This window comes from Urocitellus parryii, chromosome 5 (genome assembly GCF_045843805.1).
Source record: "Urocitellus parryii isolate mUroPar1 chromosome 5, mUroPar1.hap1, whole genome shotgun sequence".
NCBI lineage: Eukaryota > Metazoa > Chordata > Mammalia > Rodentia > Sciuridae > Urocitellus > Urocitellus parryii.
In genome coordinates this window covers 129,197,421-129,215,176 of record NC_135535.1, presented here as the reverse complement: position 1 = coordinate 129,215,176, position 17,756 = coordinate 129,197,421, and the positions used below count along the sequence as shown (strand labels likewise).

Genomic DNA, 17,756 nt, shown 5'->3' with positions numbered 1-17,756 from the left:
ACAATACTTAGGATTCTATTGCCTTTTGACTGTAATGATGGCATGCCAACAAATGTGTCAGCTCCTTTTTATTTGTGATTGTTGAGATCTCACTAATAGACATGAAAATGTTAGCCTAAATTTATTTCTTCTGAACTTTGCAAAAATATCTAGATAATTTTTTCTGCCATTTTTCCTCCCTTTTCTATTCTTAATCCTATTTTCTTTGTTTCTAATAATTTCTATAATGTGTAAAAAGCAGTATAAAAAATCTTACCTGGAGGAAAAATTAAAACCACATACACTAGAATTTTAAATAGGTAATCTTATGACATAAATCTTCATCAGGCTAACAAATTACTTTCCTTATGATGGTGAAATGGGTAATTCAGATCAACTTTCTTCCTGAAGCATCTAGAAAAACTGGATACCACCTTCCCAAACCCCCAGAAAAGACTAGGAAAACCAAACTAAAAATCTATTTGAAAAATCAGAGTGCTAACAAAGTAGTTAAAAAAAAAAAATGTATGGAGACCAAAATATGAGAAAGTAAGGAAATCTTCAGGGGTAAGCCTGACATCTGGTACCATTCCTCCCACTCCAACTCCCCATGGGCCTCTGGCATAAAAGGTAGTGGATAAGATGAATCTAAACCTTCAGCAGATTCTTTAAGGCTAGAACTTGTTAAATATTACAGTTAAGAATCCAACAAAGTGTAGGGGTGGGGAAATGGGCTGGTAATACTTCTGGCTTTATGTTGGGACTCCAAAGGGTTATAGCCTAGAAATAAAGAAGACATAAAATAAACCAGCCTTTCCATACTCCAAGGCCTAGTTTTGAAACATCTTAGTCTGACTGGATTAATATTATCCAGTATCACTAGTTCTATTAGCTAGTTTCTGCCCAGTATAAACAAAAATTCTCTCTGGAAGGAGACAGCATCATTCTAAAACATTAAATTATATCTAATTTTTCTCATGTAATGTCTTAACAAAAAACATCCAAGTAATGAGTTAGGGACATATAAGTGACACAAAAACCTACAGAAAAAGTGCAGATAATAAAGTTATCCAACAAACAAGCTTAATACATTCAAAGAAAGTTTTTATTTTAAATTGAGAATCTTGAGAGAATGGTCTCCTACAAAACTCTAAACTCTAGATTTTGGATAATATGGTGGATTCACTACATCATTTTTCCATAATTCCAAAGAGAAACTGGTACAGCGAGAGGAATGAGAAGCTGTGCTCCTTTTGTGTACAATATGTCAAAACGCATTCTACTGTAAAATTAATTAATTAATTTTAAAAAAAAGAGAGCCAAAGAGAAACTAATTCTAAAAGACATCTAGACAAGGATTTTGCACAAGGGATTATACACTTGTCTGTATTTACTTGTGCATACAAAAACCATCTTTGGAAGGATTCATCGGAAATTTATCACCATTTCCAGAGGGAGAAACTAGGCAGCTGCACAGAATGAAAAAAGAGACTCTCTACTATACATCTTTTTTAAATCTTGGGAATTTTGAATCAAAGTGAATGCAGCAGACAGTCAAAAGTTTAAATGAACTTTTAAATTCTCAGTAGAATCAGAGAAAACCAGACATTTCAATTTTTGTTTGTTTTGACTGCAAAGTGACTCCTTCTCAAGTCACAGCTTTCATTCATCTCACTGTTGGTTGACCCAAATGGTACCTGGGAGTCAGAGTTAAACTCTGTGGTGAAACCAGGGAATGGTGAGTTTCTATTCCATTAACAGCTTTTAGCAAATAGCAACTTCCCCCAAGTTTTGAAGCCTCCAGCTAAGCAAAGAAAGTGTGGCTGTTTTTCCATTCTAATATCCTCAAAAACAGGTGGGTGACAGGCTACATATAACTTCTTAGCAGCAGAAAGCAGTGAAACCCATACTTCTCATACTGGAGAAAGACTTAAGTGCTCCCAGAACAGATCTCGCTTTAAGTTTTCAGAGGCTCGATTTAAAAGTTTGAGGACTACAGTTAGTATCCTAGTAGCATATTCTCTACTATACGCTATTCATACTTTTACTTGTTTTAATACCCTGTTGTATTCCAAAATGAACTTGAGGCCATTATACACTTTGCCTCTTCTTATGATTTGGTCTTTGACTCATCTGTACCACAATCTCAACCACAACCAGAAATTAGAGAAGACGTCTTGCTTTCTGTAATTTATCAAGTATTTTTAAGGGCAGGCAAGAAATGCTAAAGTTTGGAAGTTCCCCAGTGGCAAAAGAAATTCTTAACAAAATAACTAACATTCGCTCTGTGTTAGAACATAATGAATGCATTTATAATCTTTTCTCCTATCAAATTATACTCATATCCCTAAAGGTAGAGATTGATTTCAACATCAGTGTAGAAGCCAGGCTCCCACATTACTTACTACCCGCAGTGGCCCAGAGTGATTTCTCAATAAACAATGCCTGTTTAAAATCAGTGTCATTTCATAGTTGGTGTCCTCAAGAAGAAACAAGAAATGTTATATTCCATTACCACACACAAAAAGAGAGACTCTGGAAAGTGCTTAATGAACTGCTGTACCTACCAAATTTATGACAAGTCTGAAATCAAAGATTCCAATAACATTAAAATTTAAAATGCATGACAGCATTCAACTTTCTTCAGATATGTTACATGATAAAGCTATCCCCAGGTCCTGGATTCCCAGTCCTTTAAATATCTGTCAAAATAAACCTAGGACCGCTTAGGTAATTCTCTGCTATGGGAAAGACTAGGAAATAATGAAACAACATTTTATCAGAGAATGTGGCAAGTACTTTCCAACTTTATTTATTTATTTTTGGAACAGTTTCAAATTTTAAGACAGAAAGGATTAGTGTACACAAGTAATCTTAATCAATTCAGATTTGATGAGATAATCAAATTTTAATCCCCCCATACAGAGGGAAGCAACTGGTATGTTCAGAAGAATTTGTGCATCAAAATGATTTTTAATTTACTTGTCATTTTGCAAATGTTCAAAGTTAAAAATAATAAGTGAAAACAAAAACTAAACTTTCTTGAATGCTTATATTACCAATCAGGCACTTTACATTCAGTACCTGATTTAAATCTCACAGTCCTATGAGTTTATGTACTATTATTGTTCTCATTTGACAGATAATAAAGCAGGCCCAAATGTCACATAATCTTAACTTGCTTATATCACATAAAGTGAAGTCTGGGCTGGTTTTAACTTTCTATAAAACCTGCATATTTTAAATAAATCTGATATACTACTAAAGGGGTTGTAGGACATAAAGATATCTGCTGTATTTGTGACATAACCCACCACCTTGAAAAAGAATGTCAGCTAATGTTTTCCAAAAGGCCTATGAAAACACACACACACACACACACACACACACACACACACACTCTCACTCACACACACATATTCATATATTCTCTCTCTCTCTCTCTCTCTCTCTCTCTCTCTCTCTCTCTCTCTCAAAATCATCAAAATCAGTTTCAATGGAATTTGGCCTGCCCAGAGATTTGAAGTAGACTTCTGTTTGGGAAAAGATCTCTCATACATCTTTTAAAAAAATATAAGTTCACTGTTTAGATACACCTTAAGTTCCATCCTCAATCATAAGCTTCTTGGGGCTAATGAAATCTTCATTTTCCCAACTTCCACAAAATTTCTGAGAACATCAAGTCTTGTCAAAAGGCATTATGCTGCAGGATAAATAAAACCTACCATTAAAAAAATATAATTTAAGGTGAAGCTTTTTATTTTATAAATCTGTATATTAAAGAAGGAAATTAATAATTTTCCCTGCTTCTGAAATTTCAAGGGTAATTTTGCTTGCTGTTTTGTGTTTTGCAGTGCTAAGAACCCAGGATGTCATATATGCTAGTTAGGCATTCCACCACTTAGTAATATTCCTGTTCCCTTATTTGCTATTTTTTACTGGAGCTCCTGATGAATACCCAAGAAGGTCCCTTTCTGTAAATTTTCTGAAGAACAACCTATCTGGGGAACAATCCTTCTATAAAAAAGTTTTGACAGTTTGTTTACAGTTCTAAAACCAAGAAGGTTAAACAACTTGCCCAGTGTTCCAGACCTTGATCATGGCAAAAGCCAAGAGTAAACCTAGGTCTGACTACTGGACTGCTTTAGTTCCAACTATGGAATGACAAGATGACTCTTAACCTGGAGTGCTCTACCAGAGAGCTACAGTCCTTTTTATTATTATTATGATTTATTTTGCAATAGGCTAAATTGACAAGGATAGCCTTGAACTTGCCATCCCATCCTCCTGCCTCAGCCTTCCAAATAGCTGCTGGTATTACAGATGTGCATCTGGCATGCTAAAACCACTCTTATTTCAATACTCCTGTTGCCTTTTAGATAATAATTTTTCTTTAATCAAAACAAAATTTCTGAAATCAAAGATAACTTGTATTAGAGTAAGAATGCAACGCTTCTAAATGTTCAGGTAAAGACTCCATGACTAAGACAATATGCATCACAAATCACTGAAATAATCAAATGATTCATATCTAAAGCTACATGTTATAATGACTTCCTTGAGCTACATGAATCAGAAAGGCTACTACCATACCATTGACCTGACCTCTAGAGAACTGGCATCTTCACGTTAGACACTGTTTTATTCTTCTACACGAACTTAAAGCATCTCAACCATGTAGATGACTCAAATATGTCAAAACTCAATCCACTGGTAAAGCAAATAACAACAAGCAGGTCCAACAACCTCATAATCATCACCAGTATATTTTGTGACTCGTTATTGAATAGTGAATTAATTTTTTTCACTAAGCATCAGTATCCTCAGAGTCATTTCCATAATATCAGGCATGGAGCAAATAGCTAAGACTCTAATATTATACATTTTGGTACAATTTATTCTTATGCTAATTTCCTTTCCAAGTGGCATTTCCCTCTGGATCTAAAGGGATCTGAAGGATATAGTTCCCTATTTGCCAAGACACTTAAAGAGAGACCTTTTCAAATTCATTAAAAGAATTCTGTTCATATATTTATGAACAGGATCAGTACTCTATCTTCCTTTAAAACATAATTTAGACTGAAATATGGAGTAAGCCCTAACGGTTATGGGATTTCTTCTTGGGTTGATGAAAACATTTTGTAATTGGTGATGATCAATACACAACTTTGTAAATACAATAAAAACCACTGAAATGTACACTCCGAAATGGTGAATTTTACGGTATGTGAAATAAACCTCAATAATTCTGTTATTTTTTAAAAAACAGCATTCAGAAAACAATAGTTTGCATAACCAGTGAGCTACTGCCTAAGGATTTTTTATCAGTAACACTTACTGAAATCTAACATACTAGTAAATCAATGAAAGTATGGTGTCAAGATTTCCAGCCCTTACTTTAAAAATAAAATTATCATTTTCTTATTTCTTCATTTCCACCTTACATCAAATAAGTTCATCTTGAATACATTAACATCCAAAACAAATGCTGAAACATATTAAGCATAGGTGGAAATGCACTATAACTTGAATAAACTGATATTATTTTGAGTTTCAGGTCATATGCTTTGCCAATAATATAAGTTAAAACTTAATTTCTAATAAGTATTTCTGAAATGTTATTAGAATAAAGCAATAAGTGTTTCTAAAATATTAGAAATTAAATGCTTCTAATAAAATATAAAATTCTTCTGTTCTAATTTTCTAGTTAAAAATCACCCAAAAAACTTTCCAGCAATATTATTTCCAATAATATTCGCAAAGGGATTAACGCAATCATTTAGATTCCTAAGCCAATACCTCTATGCGTACGTTGAGTATCATTTATCTATAAATGCTTGGGACCAGAAGTGTTTCAGATTTGGGGGGATATTTGGGATTTTCCGATTAGGACACTCAACTGTAACTGTATGTATACACATCCCAACCTACCTTACTTTATTAATCATATTAATAATATTCAGTTGGGTGAACACACCTGTAATCCCAGGTACTCAGAAAGCTGAGGAAGGAATCACAAGTTCAAGGCCATGTTTGGGATCTTAGCAAGACCCTGTCTCAAAACAAAATGAAAAATAAAAAAGACCAGGGAAATAACTCAGTGATAGAGTACCTCTGGGTTCAATCCCCAATACTACAAAACAAACTATTTAGGCAAGATTTTGTTTTAGGATAGCGAACAGCCTTGAAGGGATAGGAAAAAATAAAAGACACTGAAGTGATTCAAACCCCTATTGTCCTAAGAGATAATGTAGGGTATTAACTGATTATTTAGCCATCAGTTGACAGTTTGTATGAAACTTCCACAACTTTTTAAAGGTTTGATTTTAAATATTATCAATTATAAAGAGCTTTTCACAAACATCCAACTCTCTTTGAGCATTTATTATATTCCTGGCTAGGTGATGGAGAAAGAGACATAAGACAAACCTGCCCTCAAGGAAGACCCACTTTGATTGCTTGCTTTTGTCTGGCACTCACTAAAAATAAACATATTCACTTATAGTACCCAACTTCCTAGTCACAATAGGGAATGTAGGGCAACCATTATAAATGTCTGGAAAACAATAAAATTAAAAAATAAAAGCTGTTGTACGTTTTGACCAAACTATAACTATGCTTACAAACCTAAAATTACATTTGAAATTCCACATACACTGCTAAAAATAAATAAAACCAGTAAAATGACCCAAAGTATAACTGTCCCTTCCTTAACATACATCCCTTATAAAACTGTCTCATTTAAAGGTATATCTATTATATTTCATTCAAAGTATTCTCTTCCATTCGAGGATATTTCCCTTTACCTTCGGACCGCTCCATCTGTATACCGTACTGAACAGTTGCTGAATGAATGAATGAAATAAACAGATGTTCTAATTGCCACGGAGGTATTTGCTGGATACTTATCTCAAAACACAAAAGGCTGACAGACTAGAATTCTACTGGTAAGATCACTGAATTTCAGTGGTAAAAATAGTAACCAATGGACTTTGTCTGATACCATGTAGTCAACATGTTATTAAATTCACAATAAAGATCCGATGGGAACTTTGGGAAATGAAAATGCAAAGTATGTGTCACAGTACTTTAAAATGGATTTGGTTCGGCCATCTCTGGATAGAAAACTCAAGTTCTAAGACAAAGAGATGATAGGGTGGGGTGAAAAAGTCAAAAGGTCAACACCAAGTGACCCTCAAGATAAATGCGCGCAGACCACTGAAGCTCAGGGCCAGCCTGATAACACACCTCCCGCCCCAGCCACCGGCCGGGTTCTCTTGCAGACCAGTGCTGGAGCCCACCCAAACCTTTTTTCGGCATTGCTGCCTGCATTCGCCCAGGACGTTAGCACAAAGAAACCACCGAGAAACAAAACATGGTCCCGTGGGTGCCGGGCGGGAATGGGGGCCCAGAGACCCCAGCGCTCTCCCGGTTCCCCGCCCCCCGAGGAAGCAGCCAGGGCGAGGCGGGGCGCGAAGGCGCCTCTGTCCCGACCTTCGCCGAAGTGTTTCAGAACTTGCCATCCACCCCCCCCCCCGCTCCATTTTCTCCTCCAGACGTGGAATCGGGACCTGCGTGAGGAGGGCGCGCGAGGACCGGCGGGCGGAGCTCTGGGCGGCAGGCCGGGCGGGCGGCCCGGGTCCCGCGGGCCCACGCCCCCTCCGCTGGCTCCCTCCTCCCGGGCAGCTATTGTTCCCGCGCCGCCCCCGCCCGCCGCGCACTCGCGCCCCCACTCCCGGGAGGGGGTCACGACTGAGAAGGCGGCGGCGGCACAATAACATAAACACCAGGGGGCCGCCGGGCACTCCGACCCTGCGGAACCCGCCGCACTTACCCCGCAGCGCCGCAAAACGCAATAGTAAAGACCCCAGAAAGGACGGACACTGTCCGGGCGTTCGCCGCGGCCGTTACCCAGCGCTGCTCGTGGCTCCGCACTCCGGGCCGCGTCGTCCGGCCTTGGCCGCTCCGCTGAGTAACAGGGACGCGAGCCGTCACTGCGCACGCCCGCCCACGTCATCGCGCAGAGCCCCACCCCCGCGCCTCTGAGCGGCCAGGGGGGCGGGGCAGCCCCAGGGCCCGGATTGCGGGGGCGGGGCCCGCAGCTAGTGGGCGTGGCTACACTAGCGGACCAGAAGGAGTTGGCGGAGTTCGCTTGGAGCCTGAGCTGCTGGGAGAGCCTGCACGAGAGGCTGGTTAGGGGCGGGCCGGGAGCCGGAGGGGCGGGCCCGGAGCTGGCACGTGGCGGCGTGTGCCCCAGACAACGCATCTGGCTCCGGGCGGTCTACTAGTCACAGCCTAATCCTCCAGGGCGCCTGGCAGCAGGGTTTGAGGGTGAGGTGACTTAGGCCAAACCCGCCCGGTGAGCAGACACACCTGTCTGGGCACACACCTGAGACAGGAAGAGTTTGTTACCTTGAACGATAATATGTTCCATTATGAGGACACCTGTCCCGGGGTTCAGCCATCTACCAACAAATAAAATGTGCTGGACATCGTCCTAGAAAAAGCCACCTCCTGATTTTCCGTAATCCACCTCTTCCAAGATTCTTGGTGTTACCTGATTTACCTCTGAGACCGTAGAAAGCGAGCAAATGTTAAGTTCTAGAAGTGATAAGTTGGCAAACCCCTAAATATCCAACAATGGGTAGAAAGGCATTTAAATTACTATTATCCCGGCAATATAATACATTTTAGTACTTTAAACGCCATGTGTTCAAGGAGTTCTTACCAAGGGAAACTGTTCACGGTATATCATTAAGAGAAAGAAGTGAGTATATATAGATTGTGCTCCCACTTATGAACTACACACACACACACACACACACACACGCAGTATATACATAGAAAAGACTGGAAAGAAATATGCCACATTATTTTAACAGTGATTCATCTTTGGAGAAGGGCTATTTGTTTTGCTCTTATACTTTGGGTATTTTCTTGTGGTTTCCCAAAGGAATAGTTATGTTCACAATAAGAGATAAGTTACTTTAACAATATAGAAATATTACATGTTGGGCTGGTCTGTTTCTAGTGATCCTGAAATAGAACATGTGTAAGCATTCGCTCTCCATTTCTTCCCTTCCTCACAGCCTTTATTTCCTTCCTTCCTTCCTTTATTTCTTCAATAAATATCACATGCCCATTCTCTGCCAGGCAATATTTGAGTGTGGCAGTACAATAAACTTACAGATTTAATCACTTGTATGAAAATAACAGTAAAAATGCAAAATTATCACTGTTATAATACAAATTGTTAATAACACATAGGATTATGAAACTAATTGATATGATTAATAAATCTGGAAAATGTTTCCCTGAGGAAATGGCCCTTGAGTTGAGAACAGATTTGACAAGGCAGAGAATAATTCTGACATAGGTAACTTCACATTCAAGGGATCCTCTGATGAGAGAGAGTAGGGTAAGTTGGAGAAATTGAGGCAAGACCAACTTTGCCAGAGGATGAAGGAAGAACGATCCATGAGATAAAATTGAGAAACAAAAGAAACTAACCTAGAACAGCCATGCTGGCCCATATTAAAAATCTTTTTACCTAAGTGCAATGGGAAGACATTGACAAGTTCAGCAAAGTGGGTAGCATGATCAGAATGACATCCTGAAAAGATTTGTCATTGGAAGGAGGCCAGGTGGATTGATACAGATGGCAAAAAGTAGAGGCTTAGTCTCAGATGATGATCACAGAAATAGTAAAGGAGAAAATCTGAAAACCATTTAAAAGACCCTGTGAAGAACTTGCATATTCTGCAAGCGATGGGTTTAGGTAAGGCAGCAGAGAAGTGGGAGTCATGAAGGAAAATTCATAGATTTCTGTCTTTGGCCAAGAATGGATGTCAGTGCTGGTTTATCAATATGGAAATCTTGGAAGAGGACCAGGCTGAGGTAGAAAAATCATGAGAGCAATTTCTTTGGTTGTTTAAAGATTTTTGAAATGCTCAAAAGAGATGCTAAATTGGTTGAAGGACAGAACTGGAGCTCAGTTAAATAGGAAATGAATAATGTACAGAGAATTAATCCAAGTCTGAGGGACAGGATAGTGAGCAAGAAGAAAAGATGATGTGGAGGCAGCCTGAACTTCAACATCAAATGGCCACAAGGAGCAAGATGAGCAAGTAACAGAGCTGCTGGGAGAAGTAGAAGAAAAACCAGGAAAGAGGATACGGCTCTCATAATTTAATCATTTCAATTTCTGCACTACTGCAGGAGTTTTTGAGAGATACCACATATCTAAACCATAGTACCAGTTGAACTTATAAAGACTCTTCATGGTTTCACTGGATAATAAGGAGATTATTAGCGTCACCAGAGTTGTCATTGTCTGTGAATGGCAATTCAGAAAGCAAGTGTAATATATGTCCTTGCTGCTTCCTTGCCCAGGGCTTCTAGTAGAATAAGGTTTGTCTCATCTCTCTGACTCAGAGATGAGCCCCCTCTGATGCTAATGAGAATATACTCTTACTTCTAGAAAACAGATATTAAGACATTTTGTTTTATAAGACAGTAGGATAACTACAGTTGACAAAAATTAATTGTACACTTCAGAATATCAAGTAGAATGAATTCTGCCTGTCCCTGGCCCAAAGAAATGATAAATGTTTGAGATGATGTTTTATACCAAGTACCTGATCTGATTACTACGTTATATACATGTATTGAAACACCACACTGAACCTCAAAGTATGTATAATTATTGTGTGTTAACACAAATTTTTAAAGTATTTTTAAGAAGAATATTTAATAAAAGAATTTTTAACAGTTCCTTACTTCTATTCCAAAGCAGATTCCCAGAAAAGGGCAACTTCACTTATGAGGAGATGTTTCAAGGCTCATCTTGCTAAAATCTTGCTGCAGGATTTATTCTTAGCTGCGGGTTGGCATGGCTAGTCAGCTTCTCTGTTCTAGGTTTATTGTGGGACTCAAAAGTGGCTGGAAGAAAGGAGGGATTCAGGACTTGGGAAAAGGTATAAGGAAGTGCAATAATCCTTCAAGGTGCGACCCTCTTGAGGAACAACTACAGAGGAACCTAAGTCAGCATTCCTTCTCAAACCCAAGGTAACTGACACTATAACTGATATTTGAAGGATGAGCAATCCATGGTAAATAAGGGATAAATTCATTTCTGGGGGTGCTAAGTCATGAAGAATGGATAAGATCTCAAGCCTAATCCTCCTCCTATCCTCTGCAATATTCTATTGCCTTGGAAAACCCAAAGCTGACAGCATGGCTGTCATCAGCCGGGACAATAGGAATGACACAAATACTCTCTTCTCAAAGGCAGAACATGGCATGTGACTTTGTTTATCATGAAGCAACTGGTAGTGGAGATGGGGACCATCCAGTCTGAAGGCCCTCAAGAGAAGATGGGACTACAGAAACTGACATCAGATTCACGTATTTGGCTCACTCTGACCAGTGTAGAGCATCAGGAAGCAGAATTTCTCCCAACATTTCAGAGATCTGCAGCTGAAAGGGAGACTGGACAGGGCTAAAAGGCAAGCCAAAGTGAAAATCAAATCTTGAGAGCTGGTCTCTGTGGCATAGATTTTAACCTAAAGAGGGAAAAAAATGTGAGATAAACTCCCCTGAGGAAATTAGCCGAGGCACTAGATTTTCCCCCACCTCAGACACTCCTACAGCTTACAGATCTGAGGCATGACATTTAAGAGTAAACTGTGAATTCAAGGATTCTAGTGCACTCGGCTGAGATTGAAAGCTGTGGATTCACAGTGACAGAATTGTGGATATGTCTCTGGAATCCCTGTCAATCCAGGTAGAGAAACAGAGACAAGACTTGTGGGGATGCTTCTGGGAGCTCAGGTTTCTCTGGGCTTGTTGAATGGAAAGATGGAGATCCAGGCAGTTGAAAGAGCTCCTGAGGTGATCAGGGTACGGATGCTGGGGCCCAGGCTGGACTGGAAGGGCAATGAGGATGATAGAAGACAAAGAGATTGGGCAAAATTCATACAGGAAACAATTGTTTCTGGTCTTTTAAGGCTGTGAATGATTACAAATGCAGGGAAGAACATGCAAGAGGGAGAGGGCAGAGAGGAAATGAATAGGACATCATAGTTTAAGTTTCTGATGGAGAGCCCCTGTAGGTATATTCTCCAGTGTGTACAGTTGGTCTGTAGCTGAAGTGAAGATCACTTGTAGAAAGCAGGCAAGGAACTGTGAGCCTTTTGTGTGGGAAGGGTAGTTGACTAGCTGTTGCAGGTTTCCAAGAGATGCCTGGTTTGTGCCTGCTGCCCCAGTGTGATTATTAATAATGTGTCACTTTAAAAACCATCCACGTTTGAATGACTAATTATATGGCCATTTTTCTGATATAGCATCCCATTAGACCAGGCCTGGCTCCATAGTATAGGTCCTGTATAGTCACGCAAGGCTGAGCTCTATAAAAGAGGGGTCATTGCTTGGTTCACTTCTTTGCAGCTGCCACCTTAAAATTTGTATAACTTTATCTTTGGACTTGTGTTCTATAAATAAAATTCTGTGGAACACTGGAGCACACGCCTAAGCAGAGAAGATAGGTTGGGCAGCAGAATACACATCACAGGAATAGACCCACATGCATGCCCAGCAGTGGCCTGACTACCATGGCAGACATGTACACCTGGGGGGTAGTCTGTGACACTGTAGGACATTGATGAGATAATCAGGGCTAGAATATGAACTGCATTGGTGTTGATTCTGGTGGCAGCAGCAGTGAAAGCAACAGTGATGGAGTTAGCAGCCATGACTCAGAGAAAGGAGATGTGATGGAACCTAATGGAAGGTGTCTTTGAGGCTACAGAACCCACACCAGTGCACAAATATTAAGTCTTTGGCTGAATTCAGGAAAAAAGCTACCCATGCTCAGACAGTGTATCAGTCAACTTTCTGTCACTATACCAAATACCTGAGATTTCAACTTATAGAAAGTAAAGTTTTATTTTGGCTCACAGTTTTGGAGGCTCCAGTTCATGATTGATTGGCCCTGTTGCTTTTTGGCCTGTGCTGAGGCAGTACATCATAGCACAAGCATGTGGCAGAGCAAATCTGCTTACCTAATAGCCAGGAAGAAAAAGAGAGCAAGAAGAGGACTAGAGTCTCATAATCCCCTTCAGGATACACTCTGGTGACCTAAAGATCTCCTGCTAGGCCCCACCTCCTAATCCCTACATTGCCAACCTGGGACCAAGTCTTTAACATGAGGACTTTTCAGGGACATTCAAGATCCAAACTATTAGGCAGAGATCTTTGTTAGTGACACAATTGTACTTTTACTACAAAACAAATATGCAACCTAAACATTGCAATAAAGTGTATCAAGGAGTTACTAGAATTTAATGTAAAGTACATGGTTTTGTACATATTGCAAAGTAAATTTCCACAGACTTAAAATAAAGATTAAGATGAACTATTGTCACATTCAATGAAAAAGAACAATATTTTCATACAAAACTTCAGGTAAACCAATTATTAATGAGGAAGTATTTTCAAAATTGATATCCTAGTGATTGAAGTGATGTAGTGGTAATACATATATAAGTGTTTATACACAAACCATGAAGCCATTTTATGTCTCATTCAACTTCCACAAGTTATAGGAATTCTCAGAACAAACATTAAAATGCCATTGTATAATTTTGCATTGGAAATTATATACCTTTAATGCAACCATGTTATATGAATAGTTAAATCTTTTTAGAAAAAATATTTACCAAGTCCTGTATATACTAAGTCCTATATAAAACCAGTCCTATATATACTAAGATTTACATTTTTGAATTAATTTATCAGAAATTTAGCCAAATGTTGTCATATTTTATAAAATACTCAAGTCTCAACAAGTTATTTCAGCAGAAAGATCCTTCTCAAAATTTAAAATTATCAAAATTATTTGCCAAGAGCAACTGACATTACTTTCAATTGTATCAATTGAAAATTAATGTTTTAAAAAATTACTACCATAAATCAGGTGTGGTGGCCCATGCCTGTAATCCCAGCGGCTCAGGAGGCTGACACAAGGGGATCACAGGTTCAAAGCCACCCTCAGCAACTCAGTGAGGCCTTATGCAACTTAGTGAGATTCTATCTCAAAATGAAAAACAAGGGCTGGGGTTGTGGCTCAGTGACAGAGCACTTGCCTAGCATGTGGGAGGCATGGGATTCGATTCTCAGTACCACATATAAATACATACATAAATAAAATAAAGGTCTATTGACAATTAAAAAGAAAAATCTTAAAAAATAAATAACCAAAAAGGGCTGGGGACATGGTTCAGTTAAACACCCCTAGATTTAAATCTCCAGTATCCAAAAATAAAAAAAAAAATACTAACACTATAAATATTGATGACAAGACAAATTAATTCAAAGAAAAGTAAGCCATAAAAATATTATGCTCAACCAAGTACACCACATTAATAAAATATTATTGTTTATTGTAGTATATAAAGTTATGAAACCAAATATAGAATACTTTTGCAATTTGTAGACTTCTGTTGCATCTTGGTAAATAATAAGATACTTTAAAGGAAAAAAACTTTACATTTTAGTATCTTTTTTGTTTTGTTTTGGAGTACTAGGGATTAAGCCCAGGGATGCTCTATCTGAGTTATATCCTCAGCCCCTACTTATTTATTCATTTAGATGGAGTCTCACTAAGCTGCCCTGGCTTAGTGAATTTGTCATCCTCCTGCCTCAGTCTCCTGAATCATTGGCATTACAAGCATGTGCCAGCATGCCGGGCTGCTACATTTTAGTAGCTTTCTTAAAAAAATATATTTTTAGTTGCCAATGGACCTTTATTTTATTTTATTAATATATGATGCTAAGAACCAAACCCAGTGCCTCCCACATGCTATGCAAACGCTCTACTACTGAACTACAACCCCAACCCCATTTTAATATCTTTAATGCCAGTCTTTTTCTTGTTTTTTGAACAAGCCCCCCGCCAAAAAAAAAAAAATGCTTCCTATTTTCATTTTGTGCTGGGTCCCATAGGTTATATAGCTGCCATTGCCTGGGGCATTGAATTCATCAGAATGATTGTGTGGTATGGGATGGAAGCACTGAATAGGTGCCTGGCCTACAGAAACATGGCAGGGATGCTAGGTCAAGGCACATGGGCCCCTTACAACAGAAGGGCTTAGGCCCTGGGGATTGAGAGCCTCAACTGTCCAGGGGACTGAAAGGGTAGCTGTGAAGGGCAGTTAAGGTAAGGAGGGTTGAAGAACTGTCTCTGTGGAGTCTTGGAGGAGCCACTGTTGTTGATTTGTTGGTAAAATTAGTGGAATTAGTTTGATGTGCTTAGCTTTAAGAAAAGAATTATCTGAGGGAGAGGAGGTGGGCTCAAATTATCAGGAAGCTTAACTTTTAATTTTATTAGAACATTTTACAGGATATTTGCATAACATATTTGTATTAGTCAATATCCACATAGGAAAGAAAAAGCCTCCCTCAAATGAAGTCATTATTCAGGATCACTTAATAAAGACCAATTTCCAAAGAGTAAGTAGGGTTAAAGGAAACTGATATATGGTAATATAGAATCCTAGGGTAGTAAACATGGAGCTTTTACCTGCCTAGGTATGAAGGGGAAAGGGAGTGAGTGGTTTTCAGCTTCTTAGTGACAGTAGGATGAAGCCAACAAGAGCAAGTGTCTGTGGTCTGTGGTGGGACACAGATGCCAGACAGGAGAGTGTAGGGGGAATACATACCCTGACTGCCCATTCTGTCTCCTGCCCTTGCCCATCACCTCCCACTGGTGGAGCAAGTGAGGCCCCAGAACACAGACACGGAGAGAATAGGGAGTGGATCTGTAGTACCAGGAATTTTCATGTGAGGTGTATATGTATATATAGGTTTGGAAATCATTAAATATTACATATAGTGTGGATGCATGTGTACATATAGTATTTATTTATGGTATATACATTCACATGTTTACTATGTATACAGCTGTACATAATATGTACATACATAGAGTCTATATATGTATGCTTACATATACATTTGTGTGTGTGTGTGTGTGTGTGTGTGTGTGTGTGTGTAAAAGAGAAAAAAAAACATAGCCAAACTACAATTTGGGAGGTAAAGTAACAATAAAAATCATCATCTGCTACTAATATCCTTATATCCCTGGTTCTTTCAAAATTCTCTAAATATAAGCCTAGGTAGAGGAAAGAGTACTTTCTGGTTTGCCTGGATTCTTTCTTATGGATAGGAAGGAATAATCAAAGGCCTTAATTCATATAAGAGAAGGTTGTTGGTTCTGTGCATACATGGTGTTTGTATGTGTGTACGAGTGTGTGAATATGTGTATGCCTATGTGTCTGTGCATGTAAATGTGTAGGGTGGTGGTACAGGACATAGACCCAAGTCAGGCACTCTGGTTTCAGGGTGGATATCAATATGTGCTTTCCTTCTTGCTCCATGTAAATGTGTCCATATTTGATCATGACTCTCAGTAGCCTGGAGCCAGTTTTTAAAGACCCTGAATTAGGCTGCCTGTCACTTTAGAGGTGATGGAGTGGATTATGGGTGCAACGCAGATGGCACCATAGAACGTGCTGAGAGAGCTTAGAGTGTAGTTGAAGTAGGCTTTCCCATAGTCCTGGGAATTTAGTCTTTGGTTGCATTCCTTAGGAACTCTACTCAGTCCCAGCCATAAGTTCTACTCAACCTGATTCTACCCCACAGAATCTGAAGTGCCAGGAATCTCATCTTTTCCCATGTTCTGTAGAATCTTCTTCCTATCTCCTTCTTATCTCCACTCCACAAAAGTACATAACCTATAGGACCTAGAAATAAATAAAATGGGAAGTTGTGTTGGGGGTGGAGGCATCCTTATTGAAAATCAAGAAAAAGAATGTCATTACAGATAGTAAAATGTAGCAGCCTGGTGTGGTGGCACATGCTTGTAATCCCAGTGACTCAGTATGCTGAGGCAGGAGGATGGCAAATTCACTAATACTGGGCAGCTCAGTGAGACCCCCCCTCTCAAAAGTAAATAAATAAATAATGGGATGGGGATGTAGTTCAGTGATAGAGTACCCTGGGGCTCAATCCCCAGTACCCCATAAAATAAAACAAAAAGATACTAAAATGTAAAGTTTTTTTCCTTTAAAGTATTTTATTACTTACTGCATGTAGTAACAGAAATCCACAAATTGCAAAAGTATTCTATTTTTGGCTTCATAACTTTATACACTACAATAAACAACGATATTTCATTAATGTGGATCTGGTTGAACATAATATTTTTTTTGAGAGAGAGAGAGAGAAGAGAGAGAAGAGAGAGAGAGAGAGAGAGAGAGAGAGAGAGAGAGAGAGAGAGAGAGAATATTTTTTTAATATTTATTTTGTAGTTCTCGGCAGACACAACATCTTTGTTTGTATGTGGTGCTGAGGATCGAACCCGGGCCGCATGCATGCCAGGCGATCGCACTACCGCTGGAGCCACATCCCCAGCCCTGAACACAATATTTTACTGGCTTACTTTTCTTCAAATTCATTTGTCATGTCATCAATATTTATAATGGTAGTAATTTTTGGAGAGGAACTGGGGACTTAACCCAGGGGCACTTTAGCCACTGAGGCACATCTCCAGCCTTTTTAATTTTTTATTTTGAGTCAACGTTTCACTAAGTTGCATAGGGCCTCACTGAGTTGTTGAGCCTGGCTTTGAACTTGTGGTCCTCATGGATTAGCCTCCTGAGCTGCTGGGATTATAGATGTGTATCATCAAAGCCCAGCCCCCAGTGCTTTTAATGTCA

The 17,756-nt window shown here is 39.1% G+C and overlaps 1 protein-coding gene across 1 annotated transcript in view; it reads right to left on the bottom strand.

Moving 5' to 3' along the window:
- The window catches only part of Mapk8 (mitogen-activated protein kinase 8), a 106,109-nt gene extending 98,145 nt beyond the window's left edge, over positions 1 to 7,964 (bottom strand). Inside the window, exon 1 of the mRNA XM_077798298.1 lies at positions 7,814 to 7,964. The gene's annotated coding sequence lies outside the window, so the exon portion shown is untranslated. The remainder of the gene's footprint in view (positions 1 to 7,813) is intronic.
- Between the last annotated feature and the right edge of the window lie 9,792 nt (positions 7,965 to 17,756).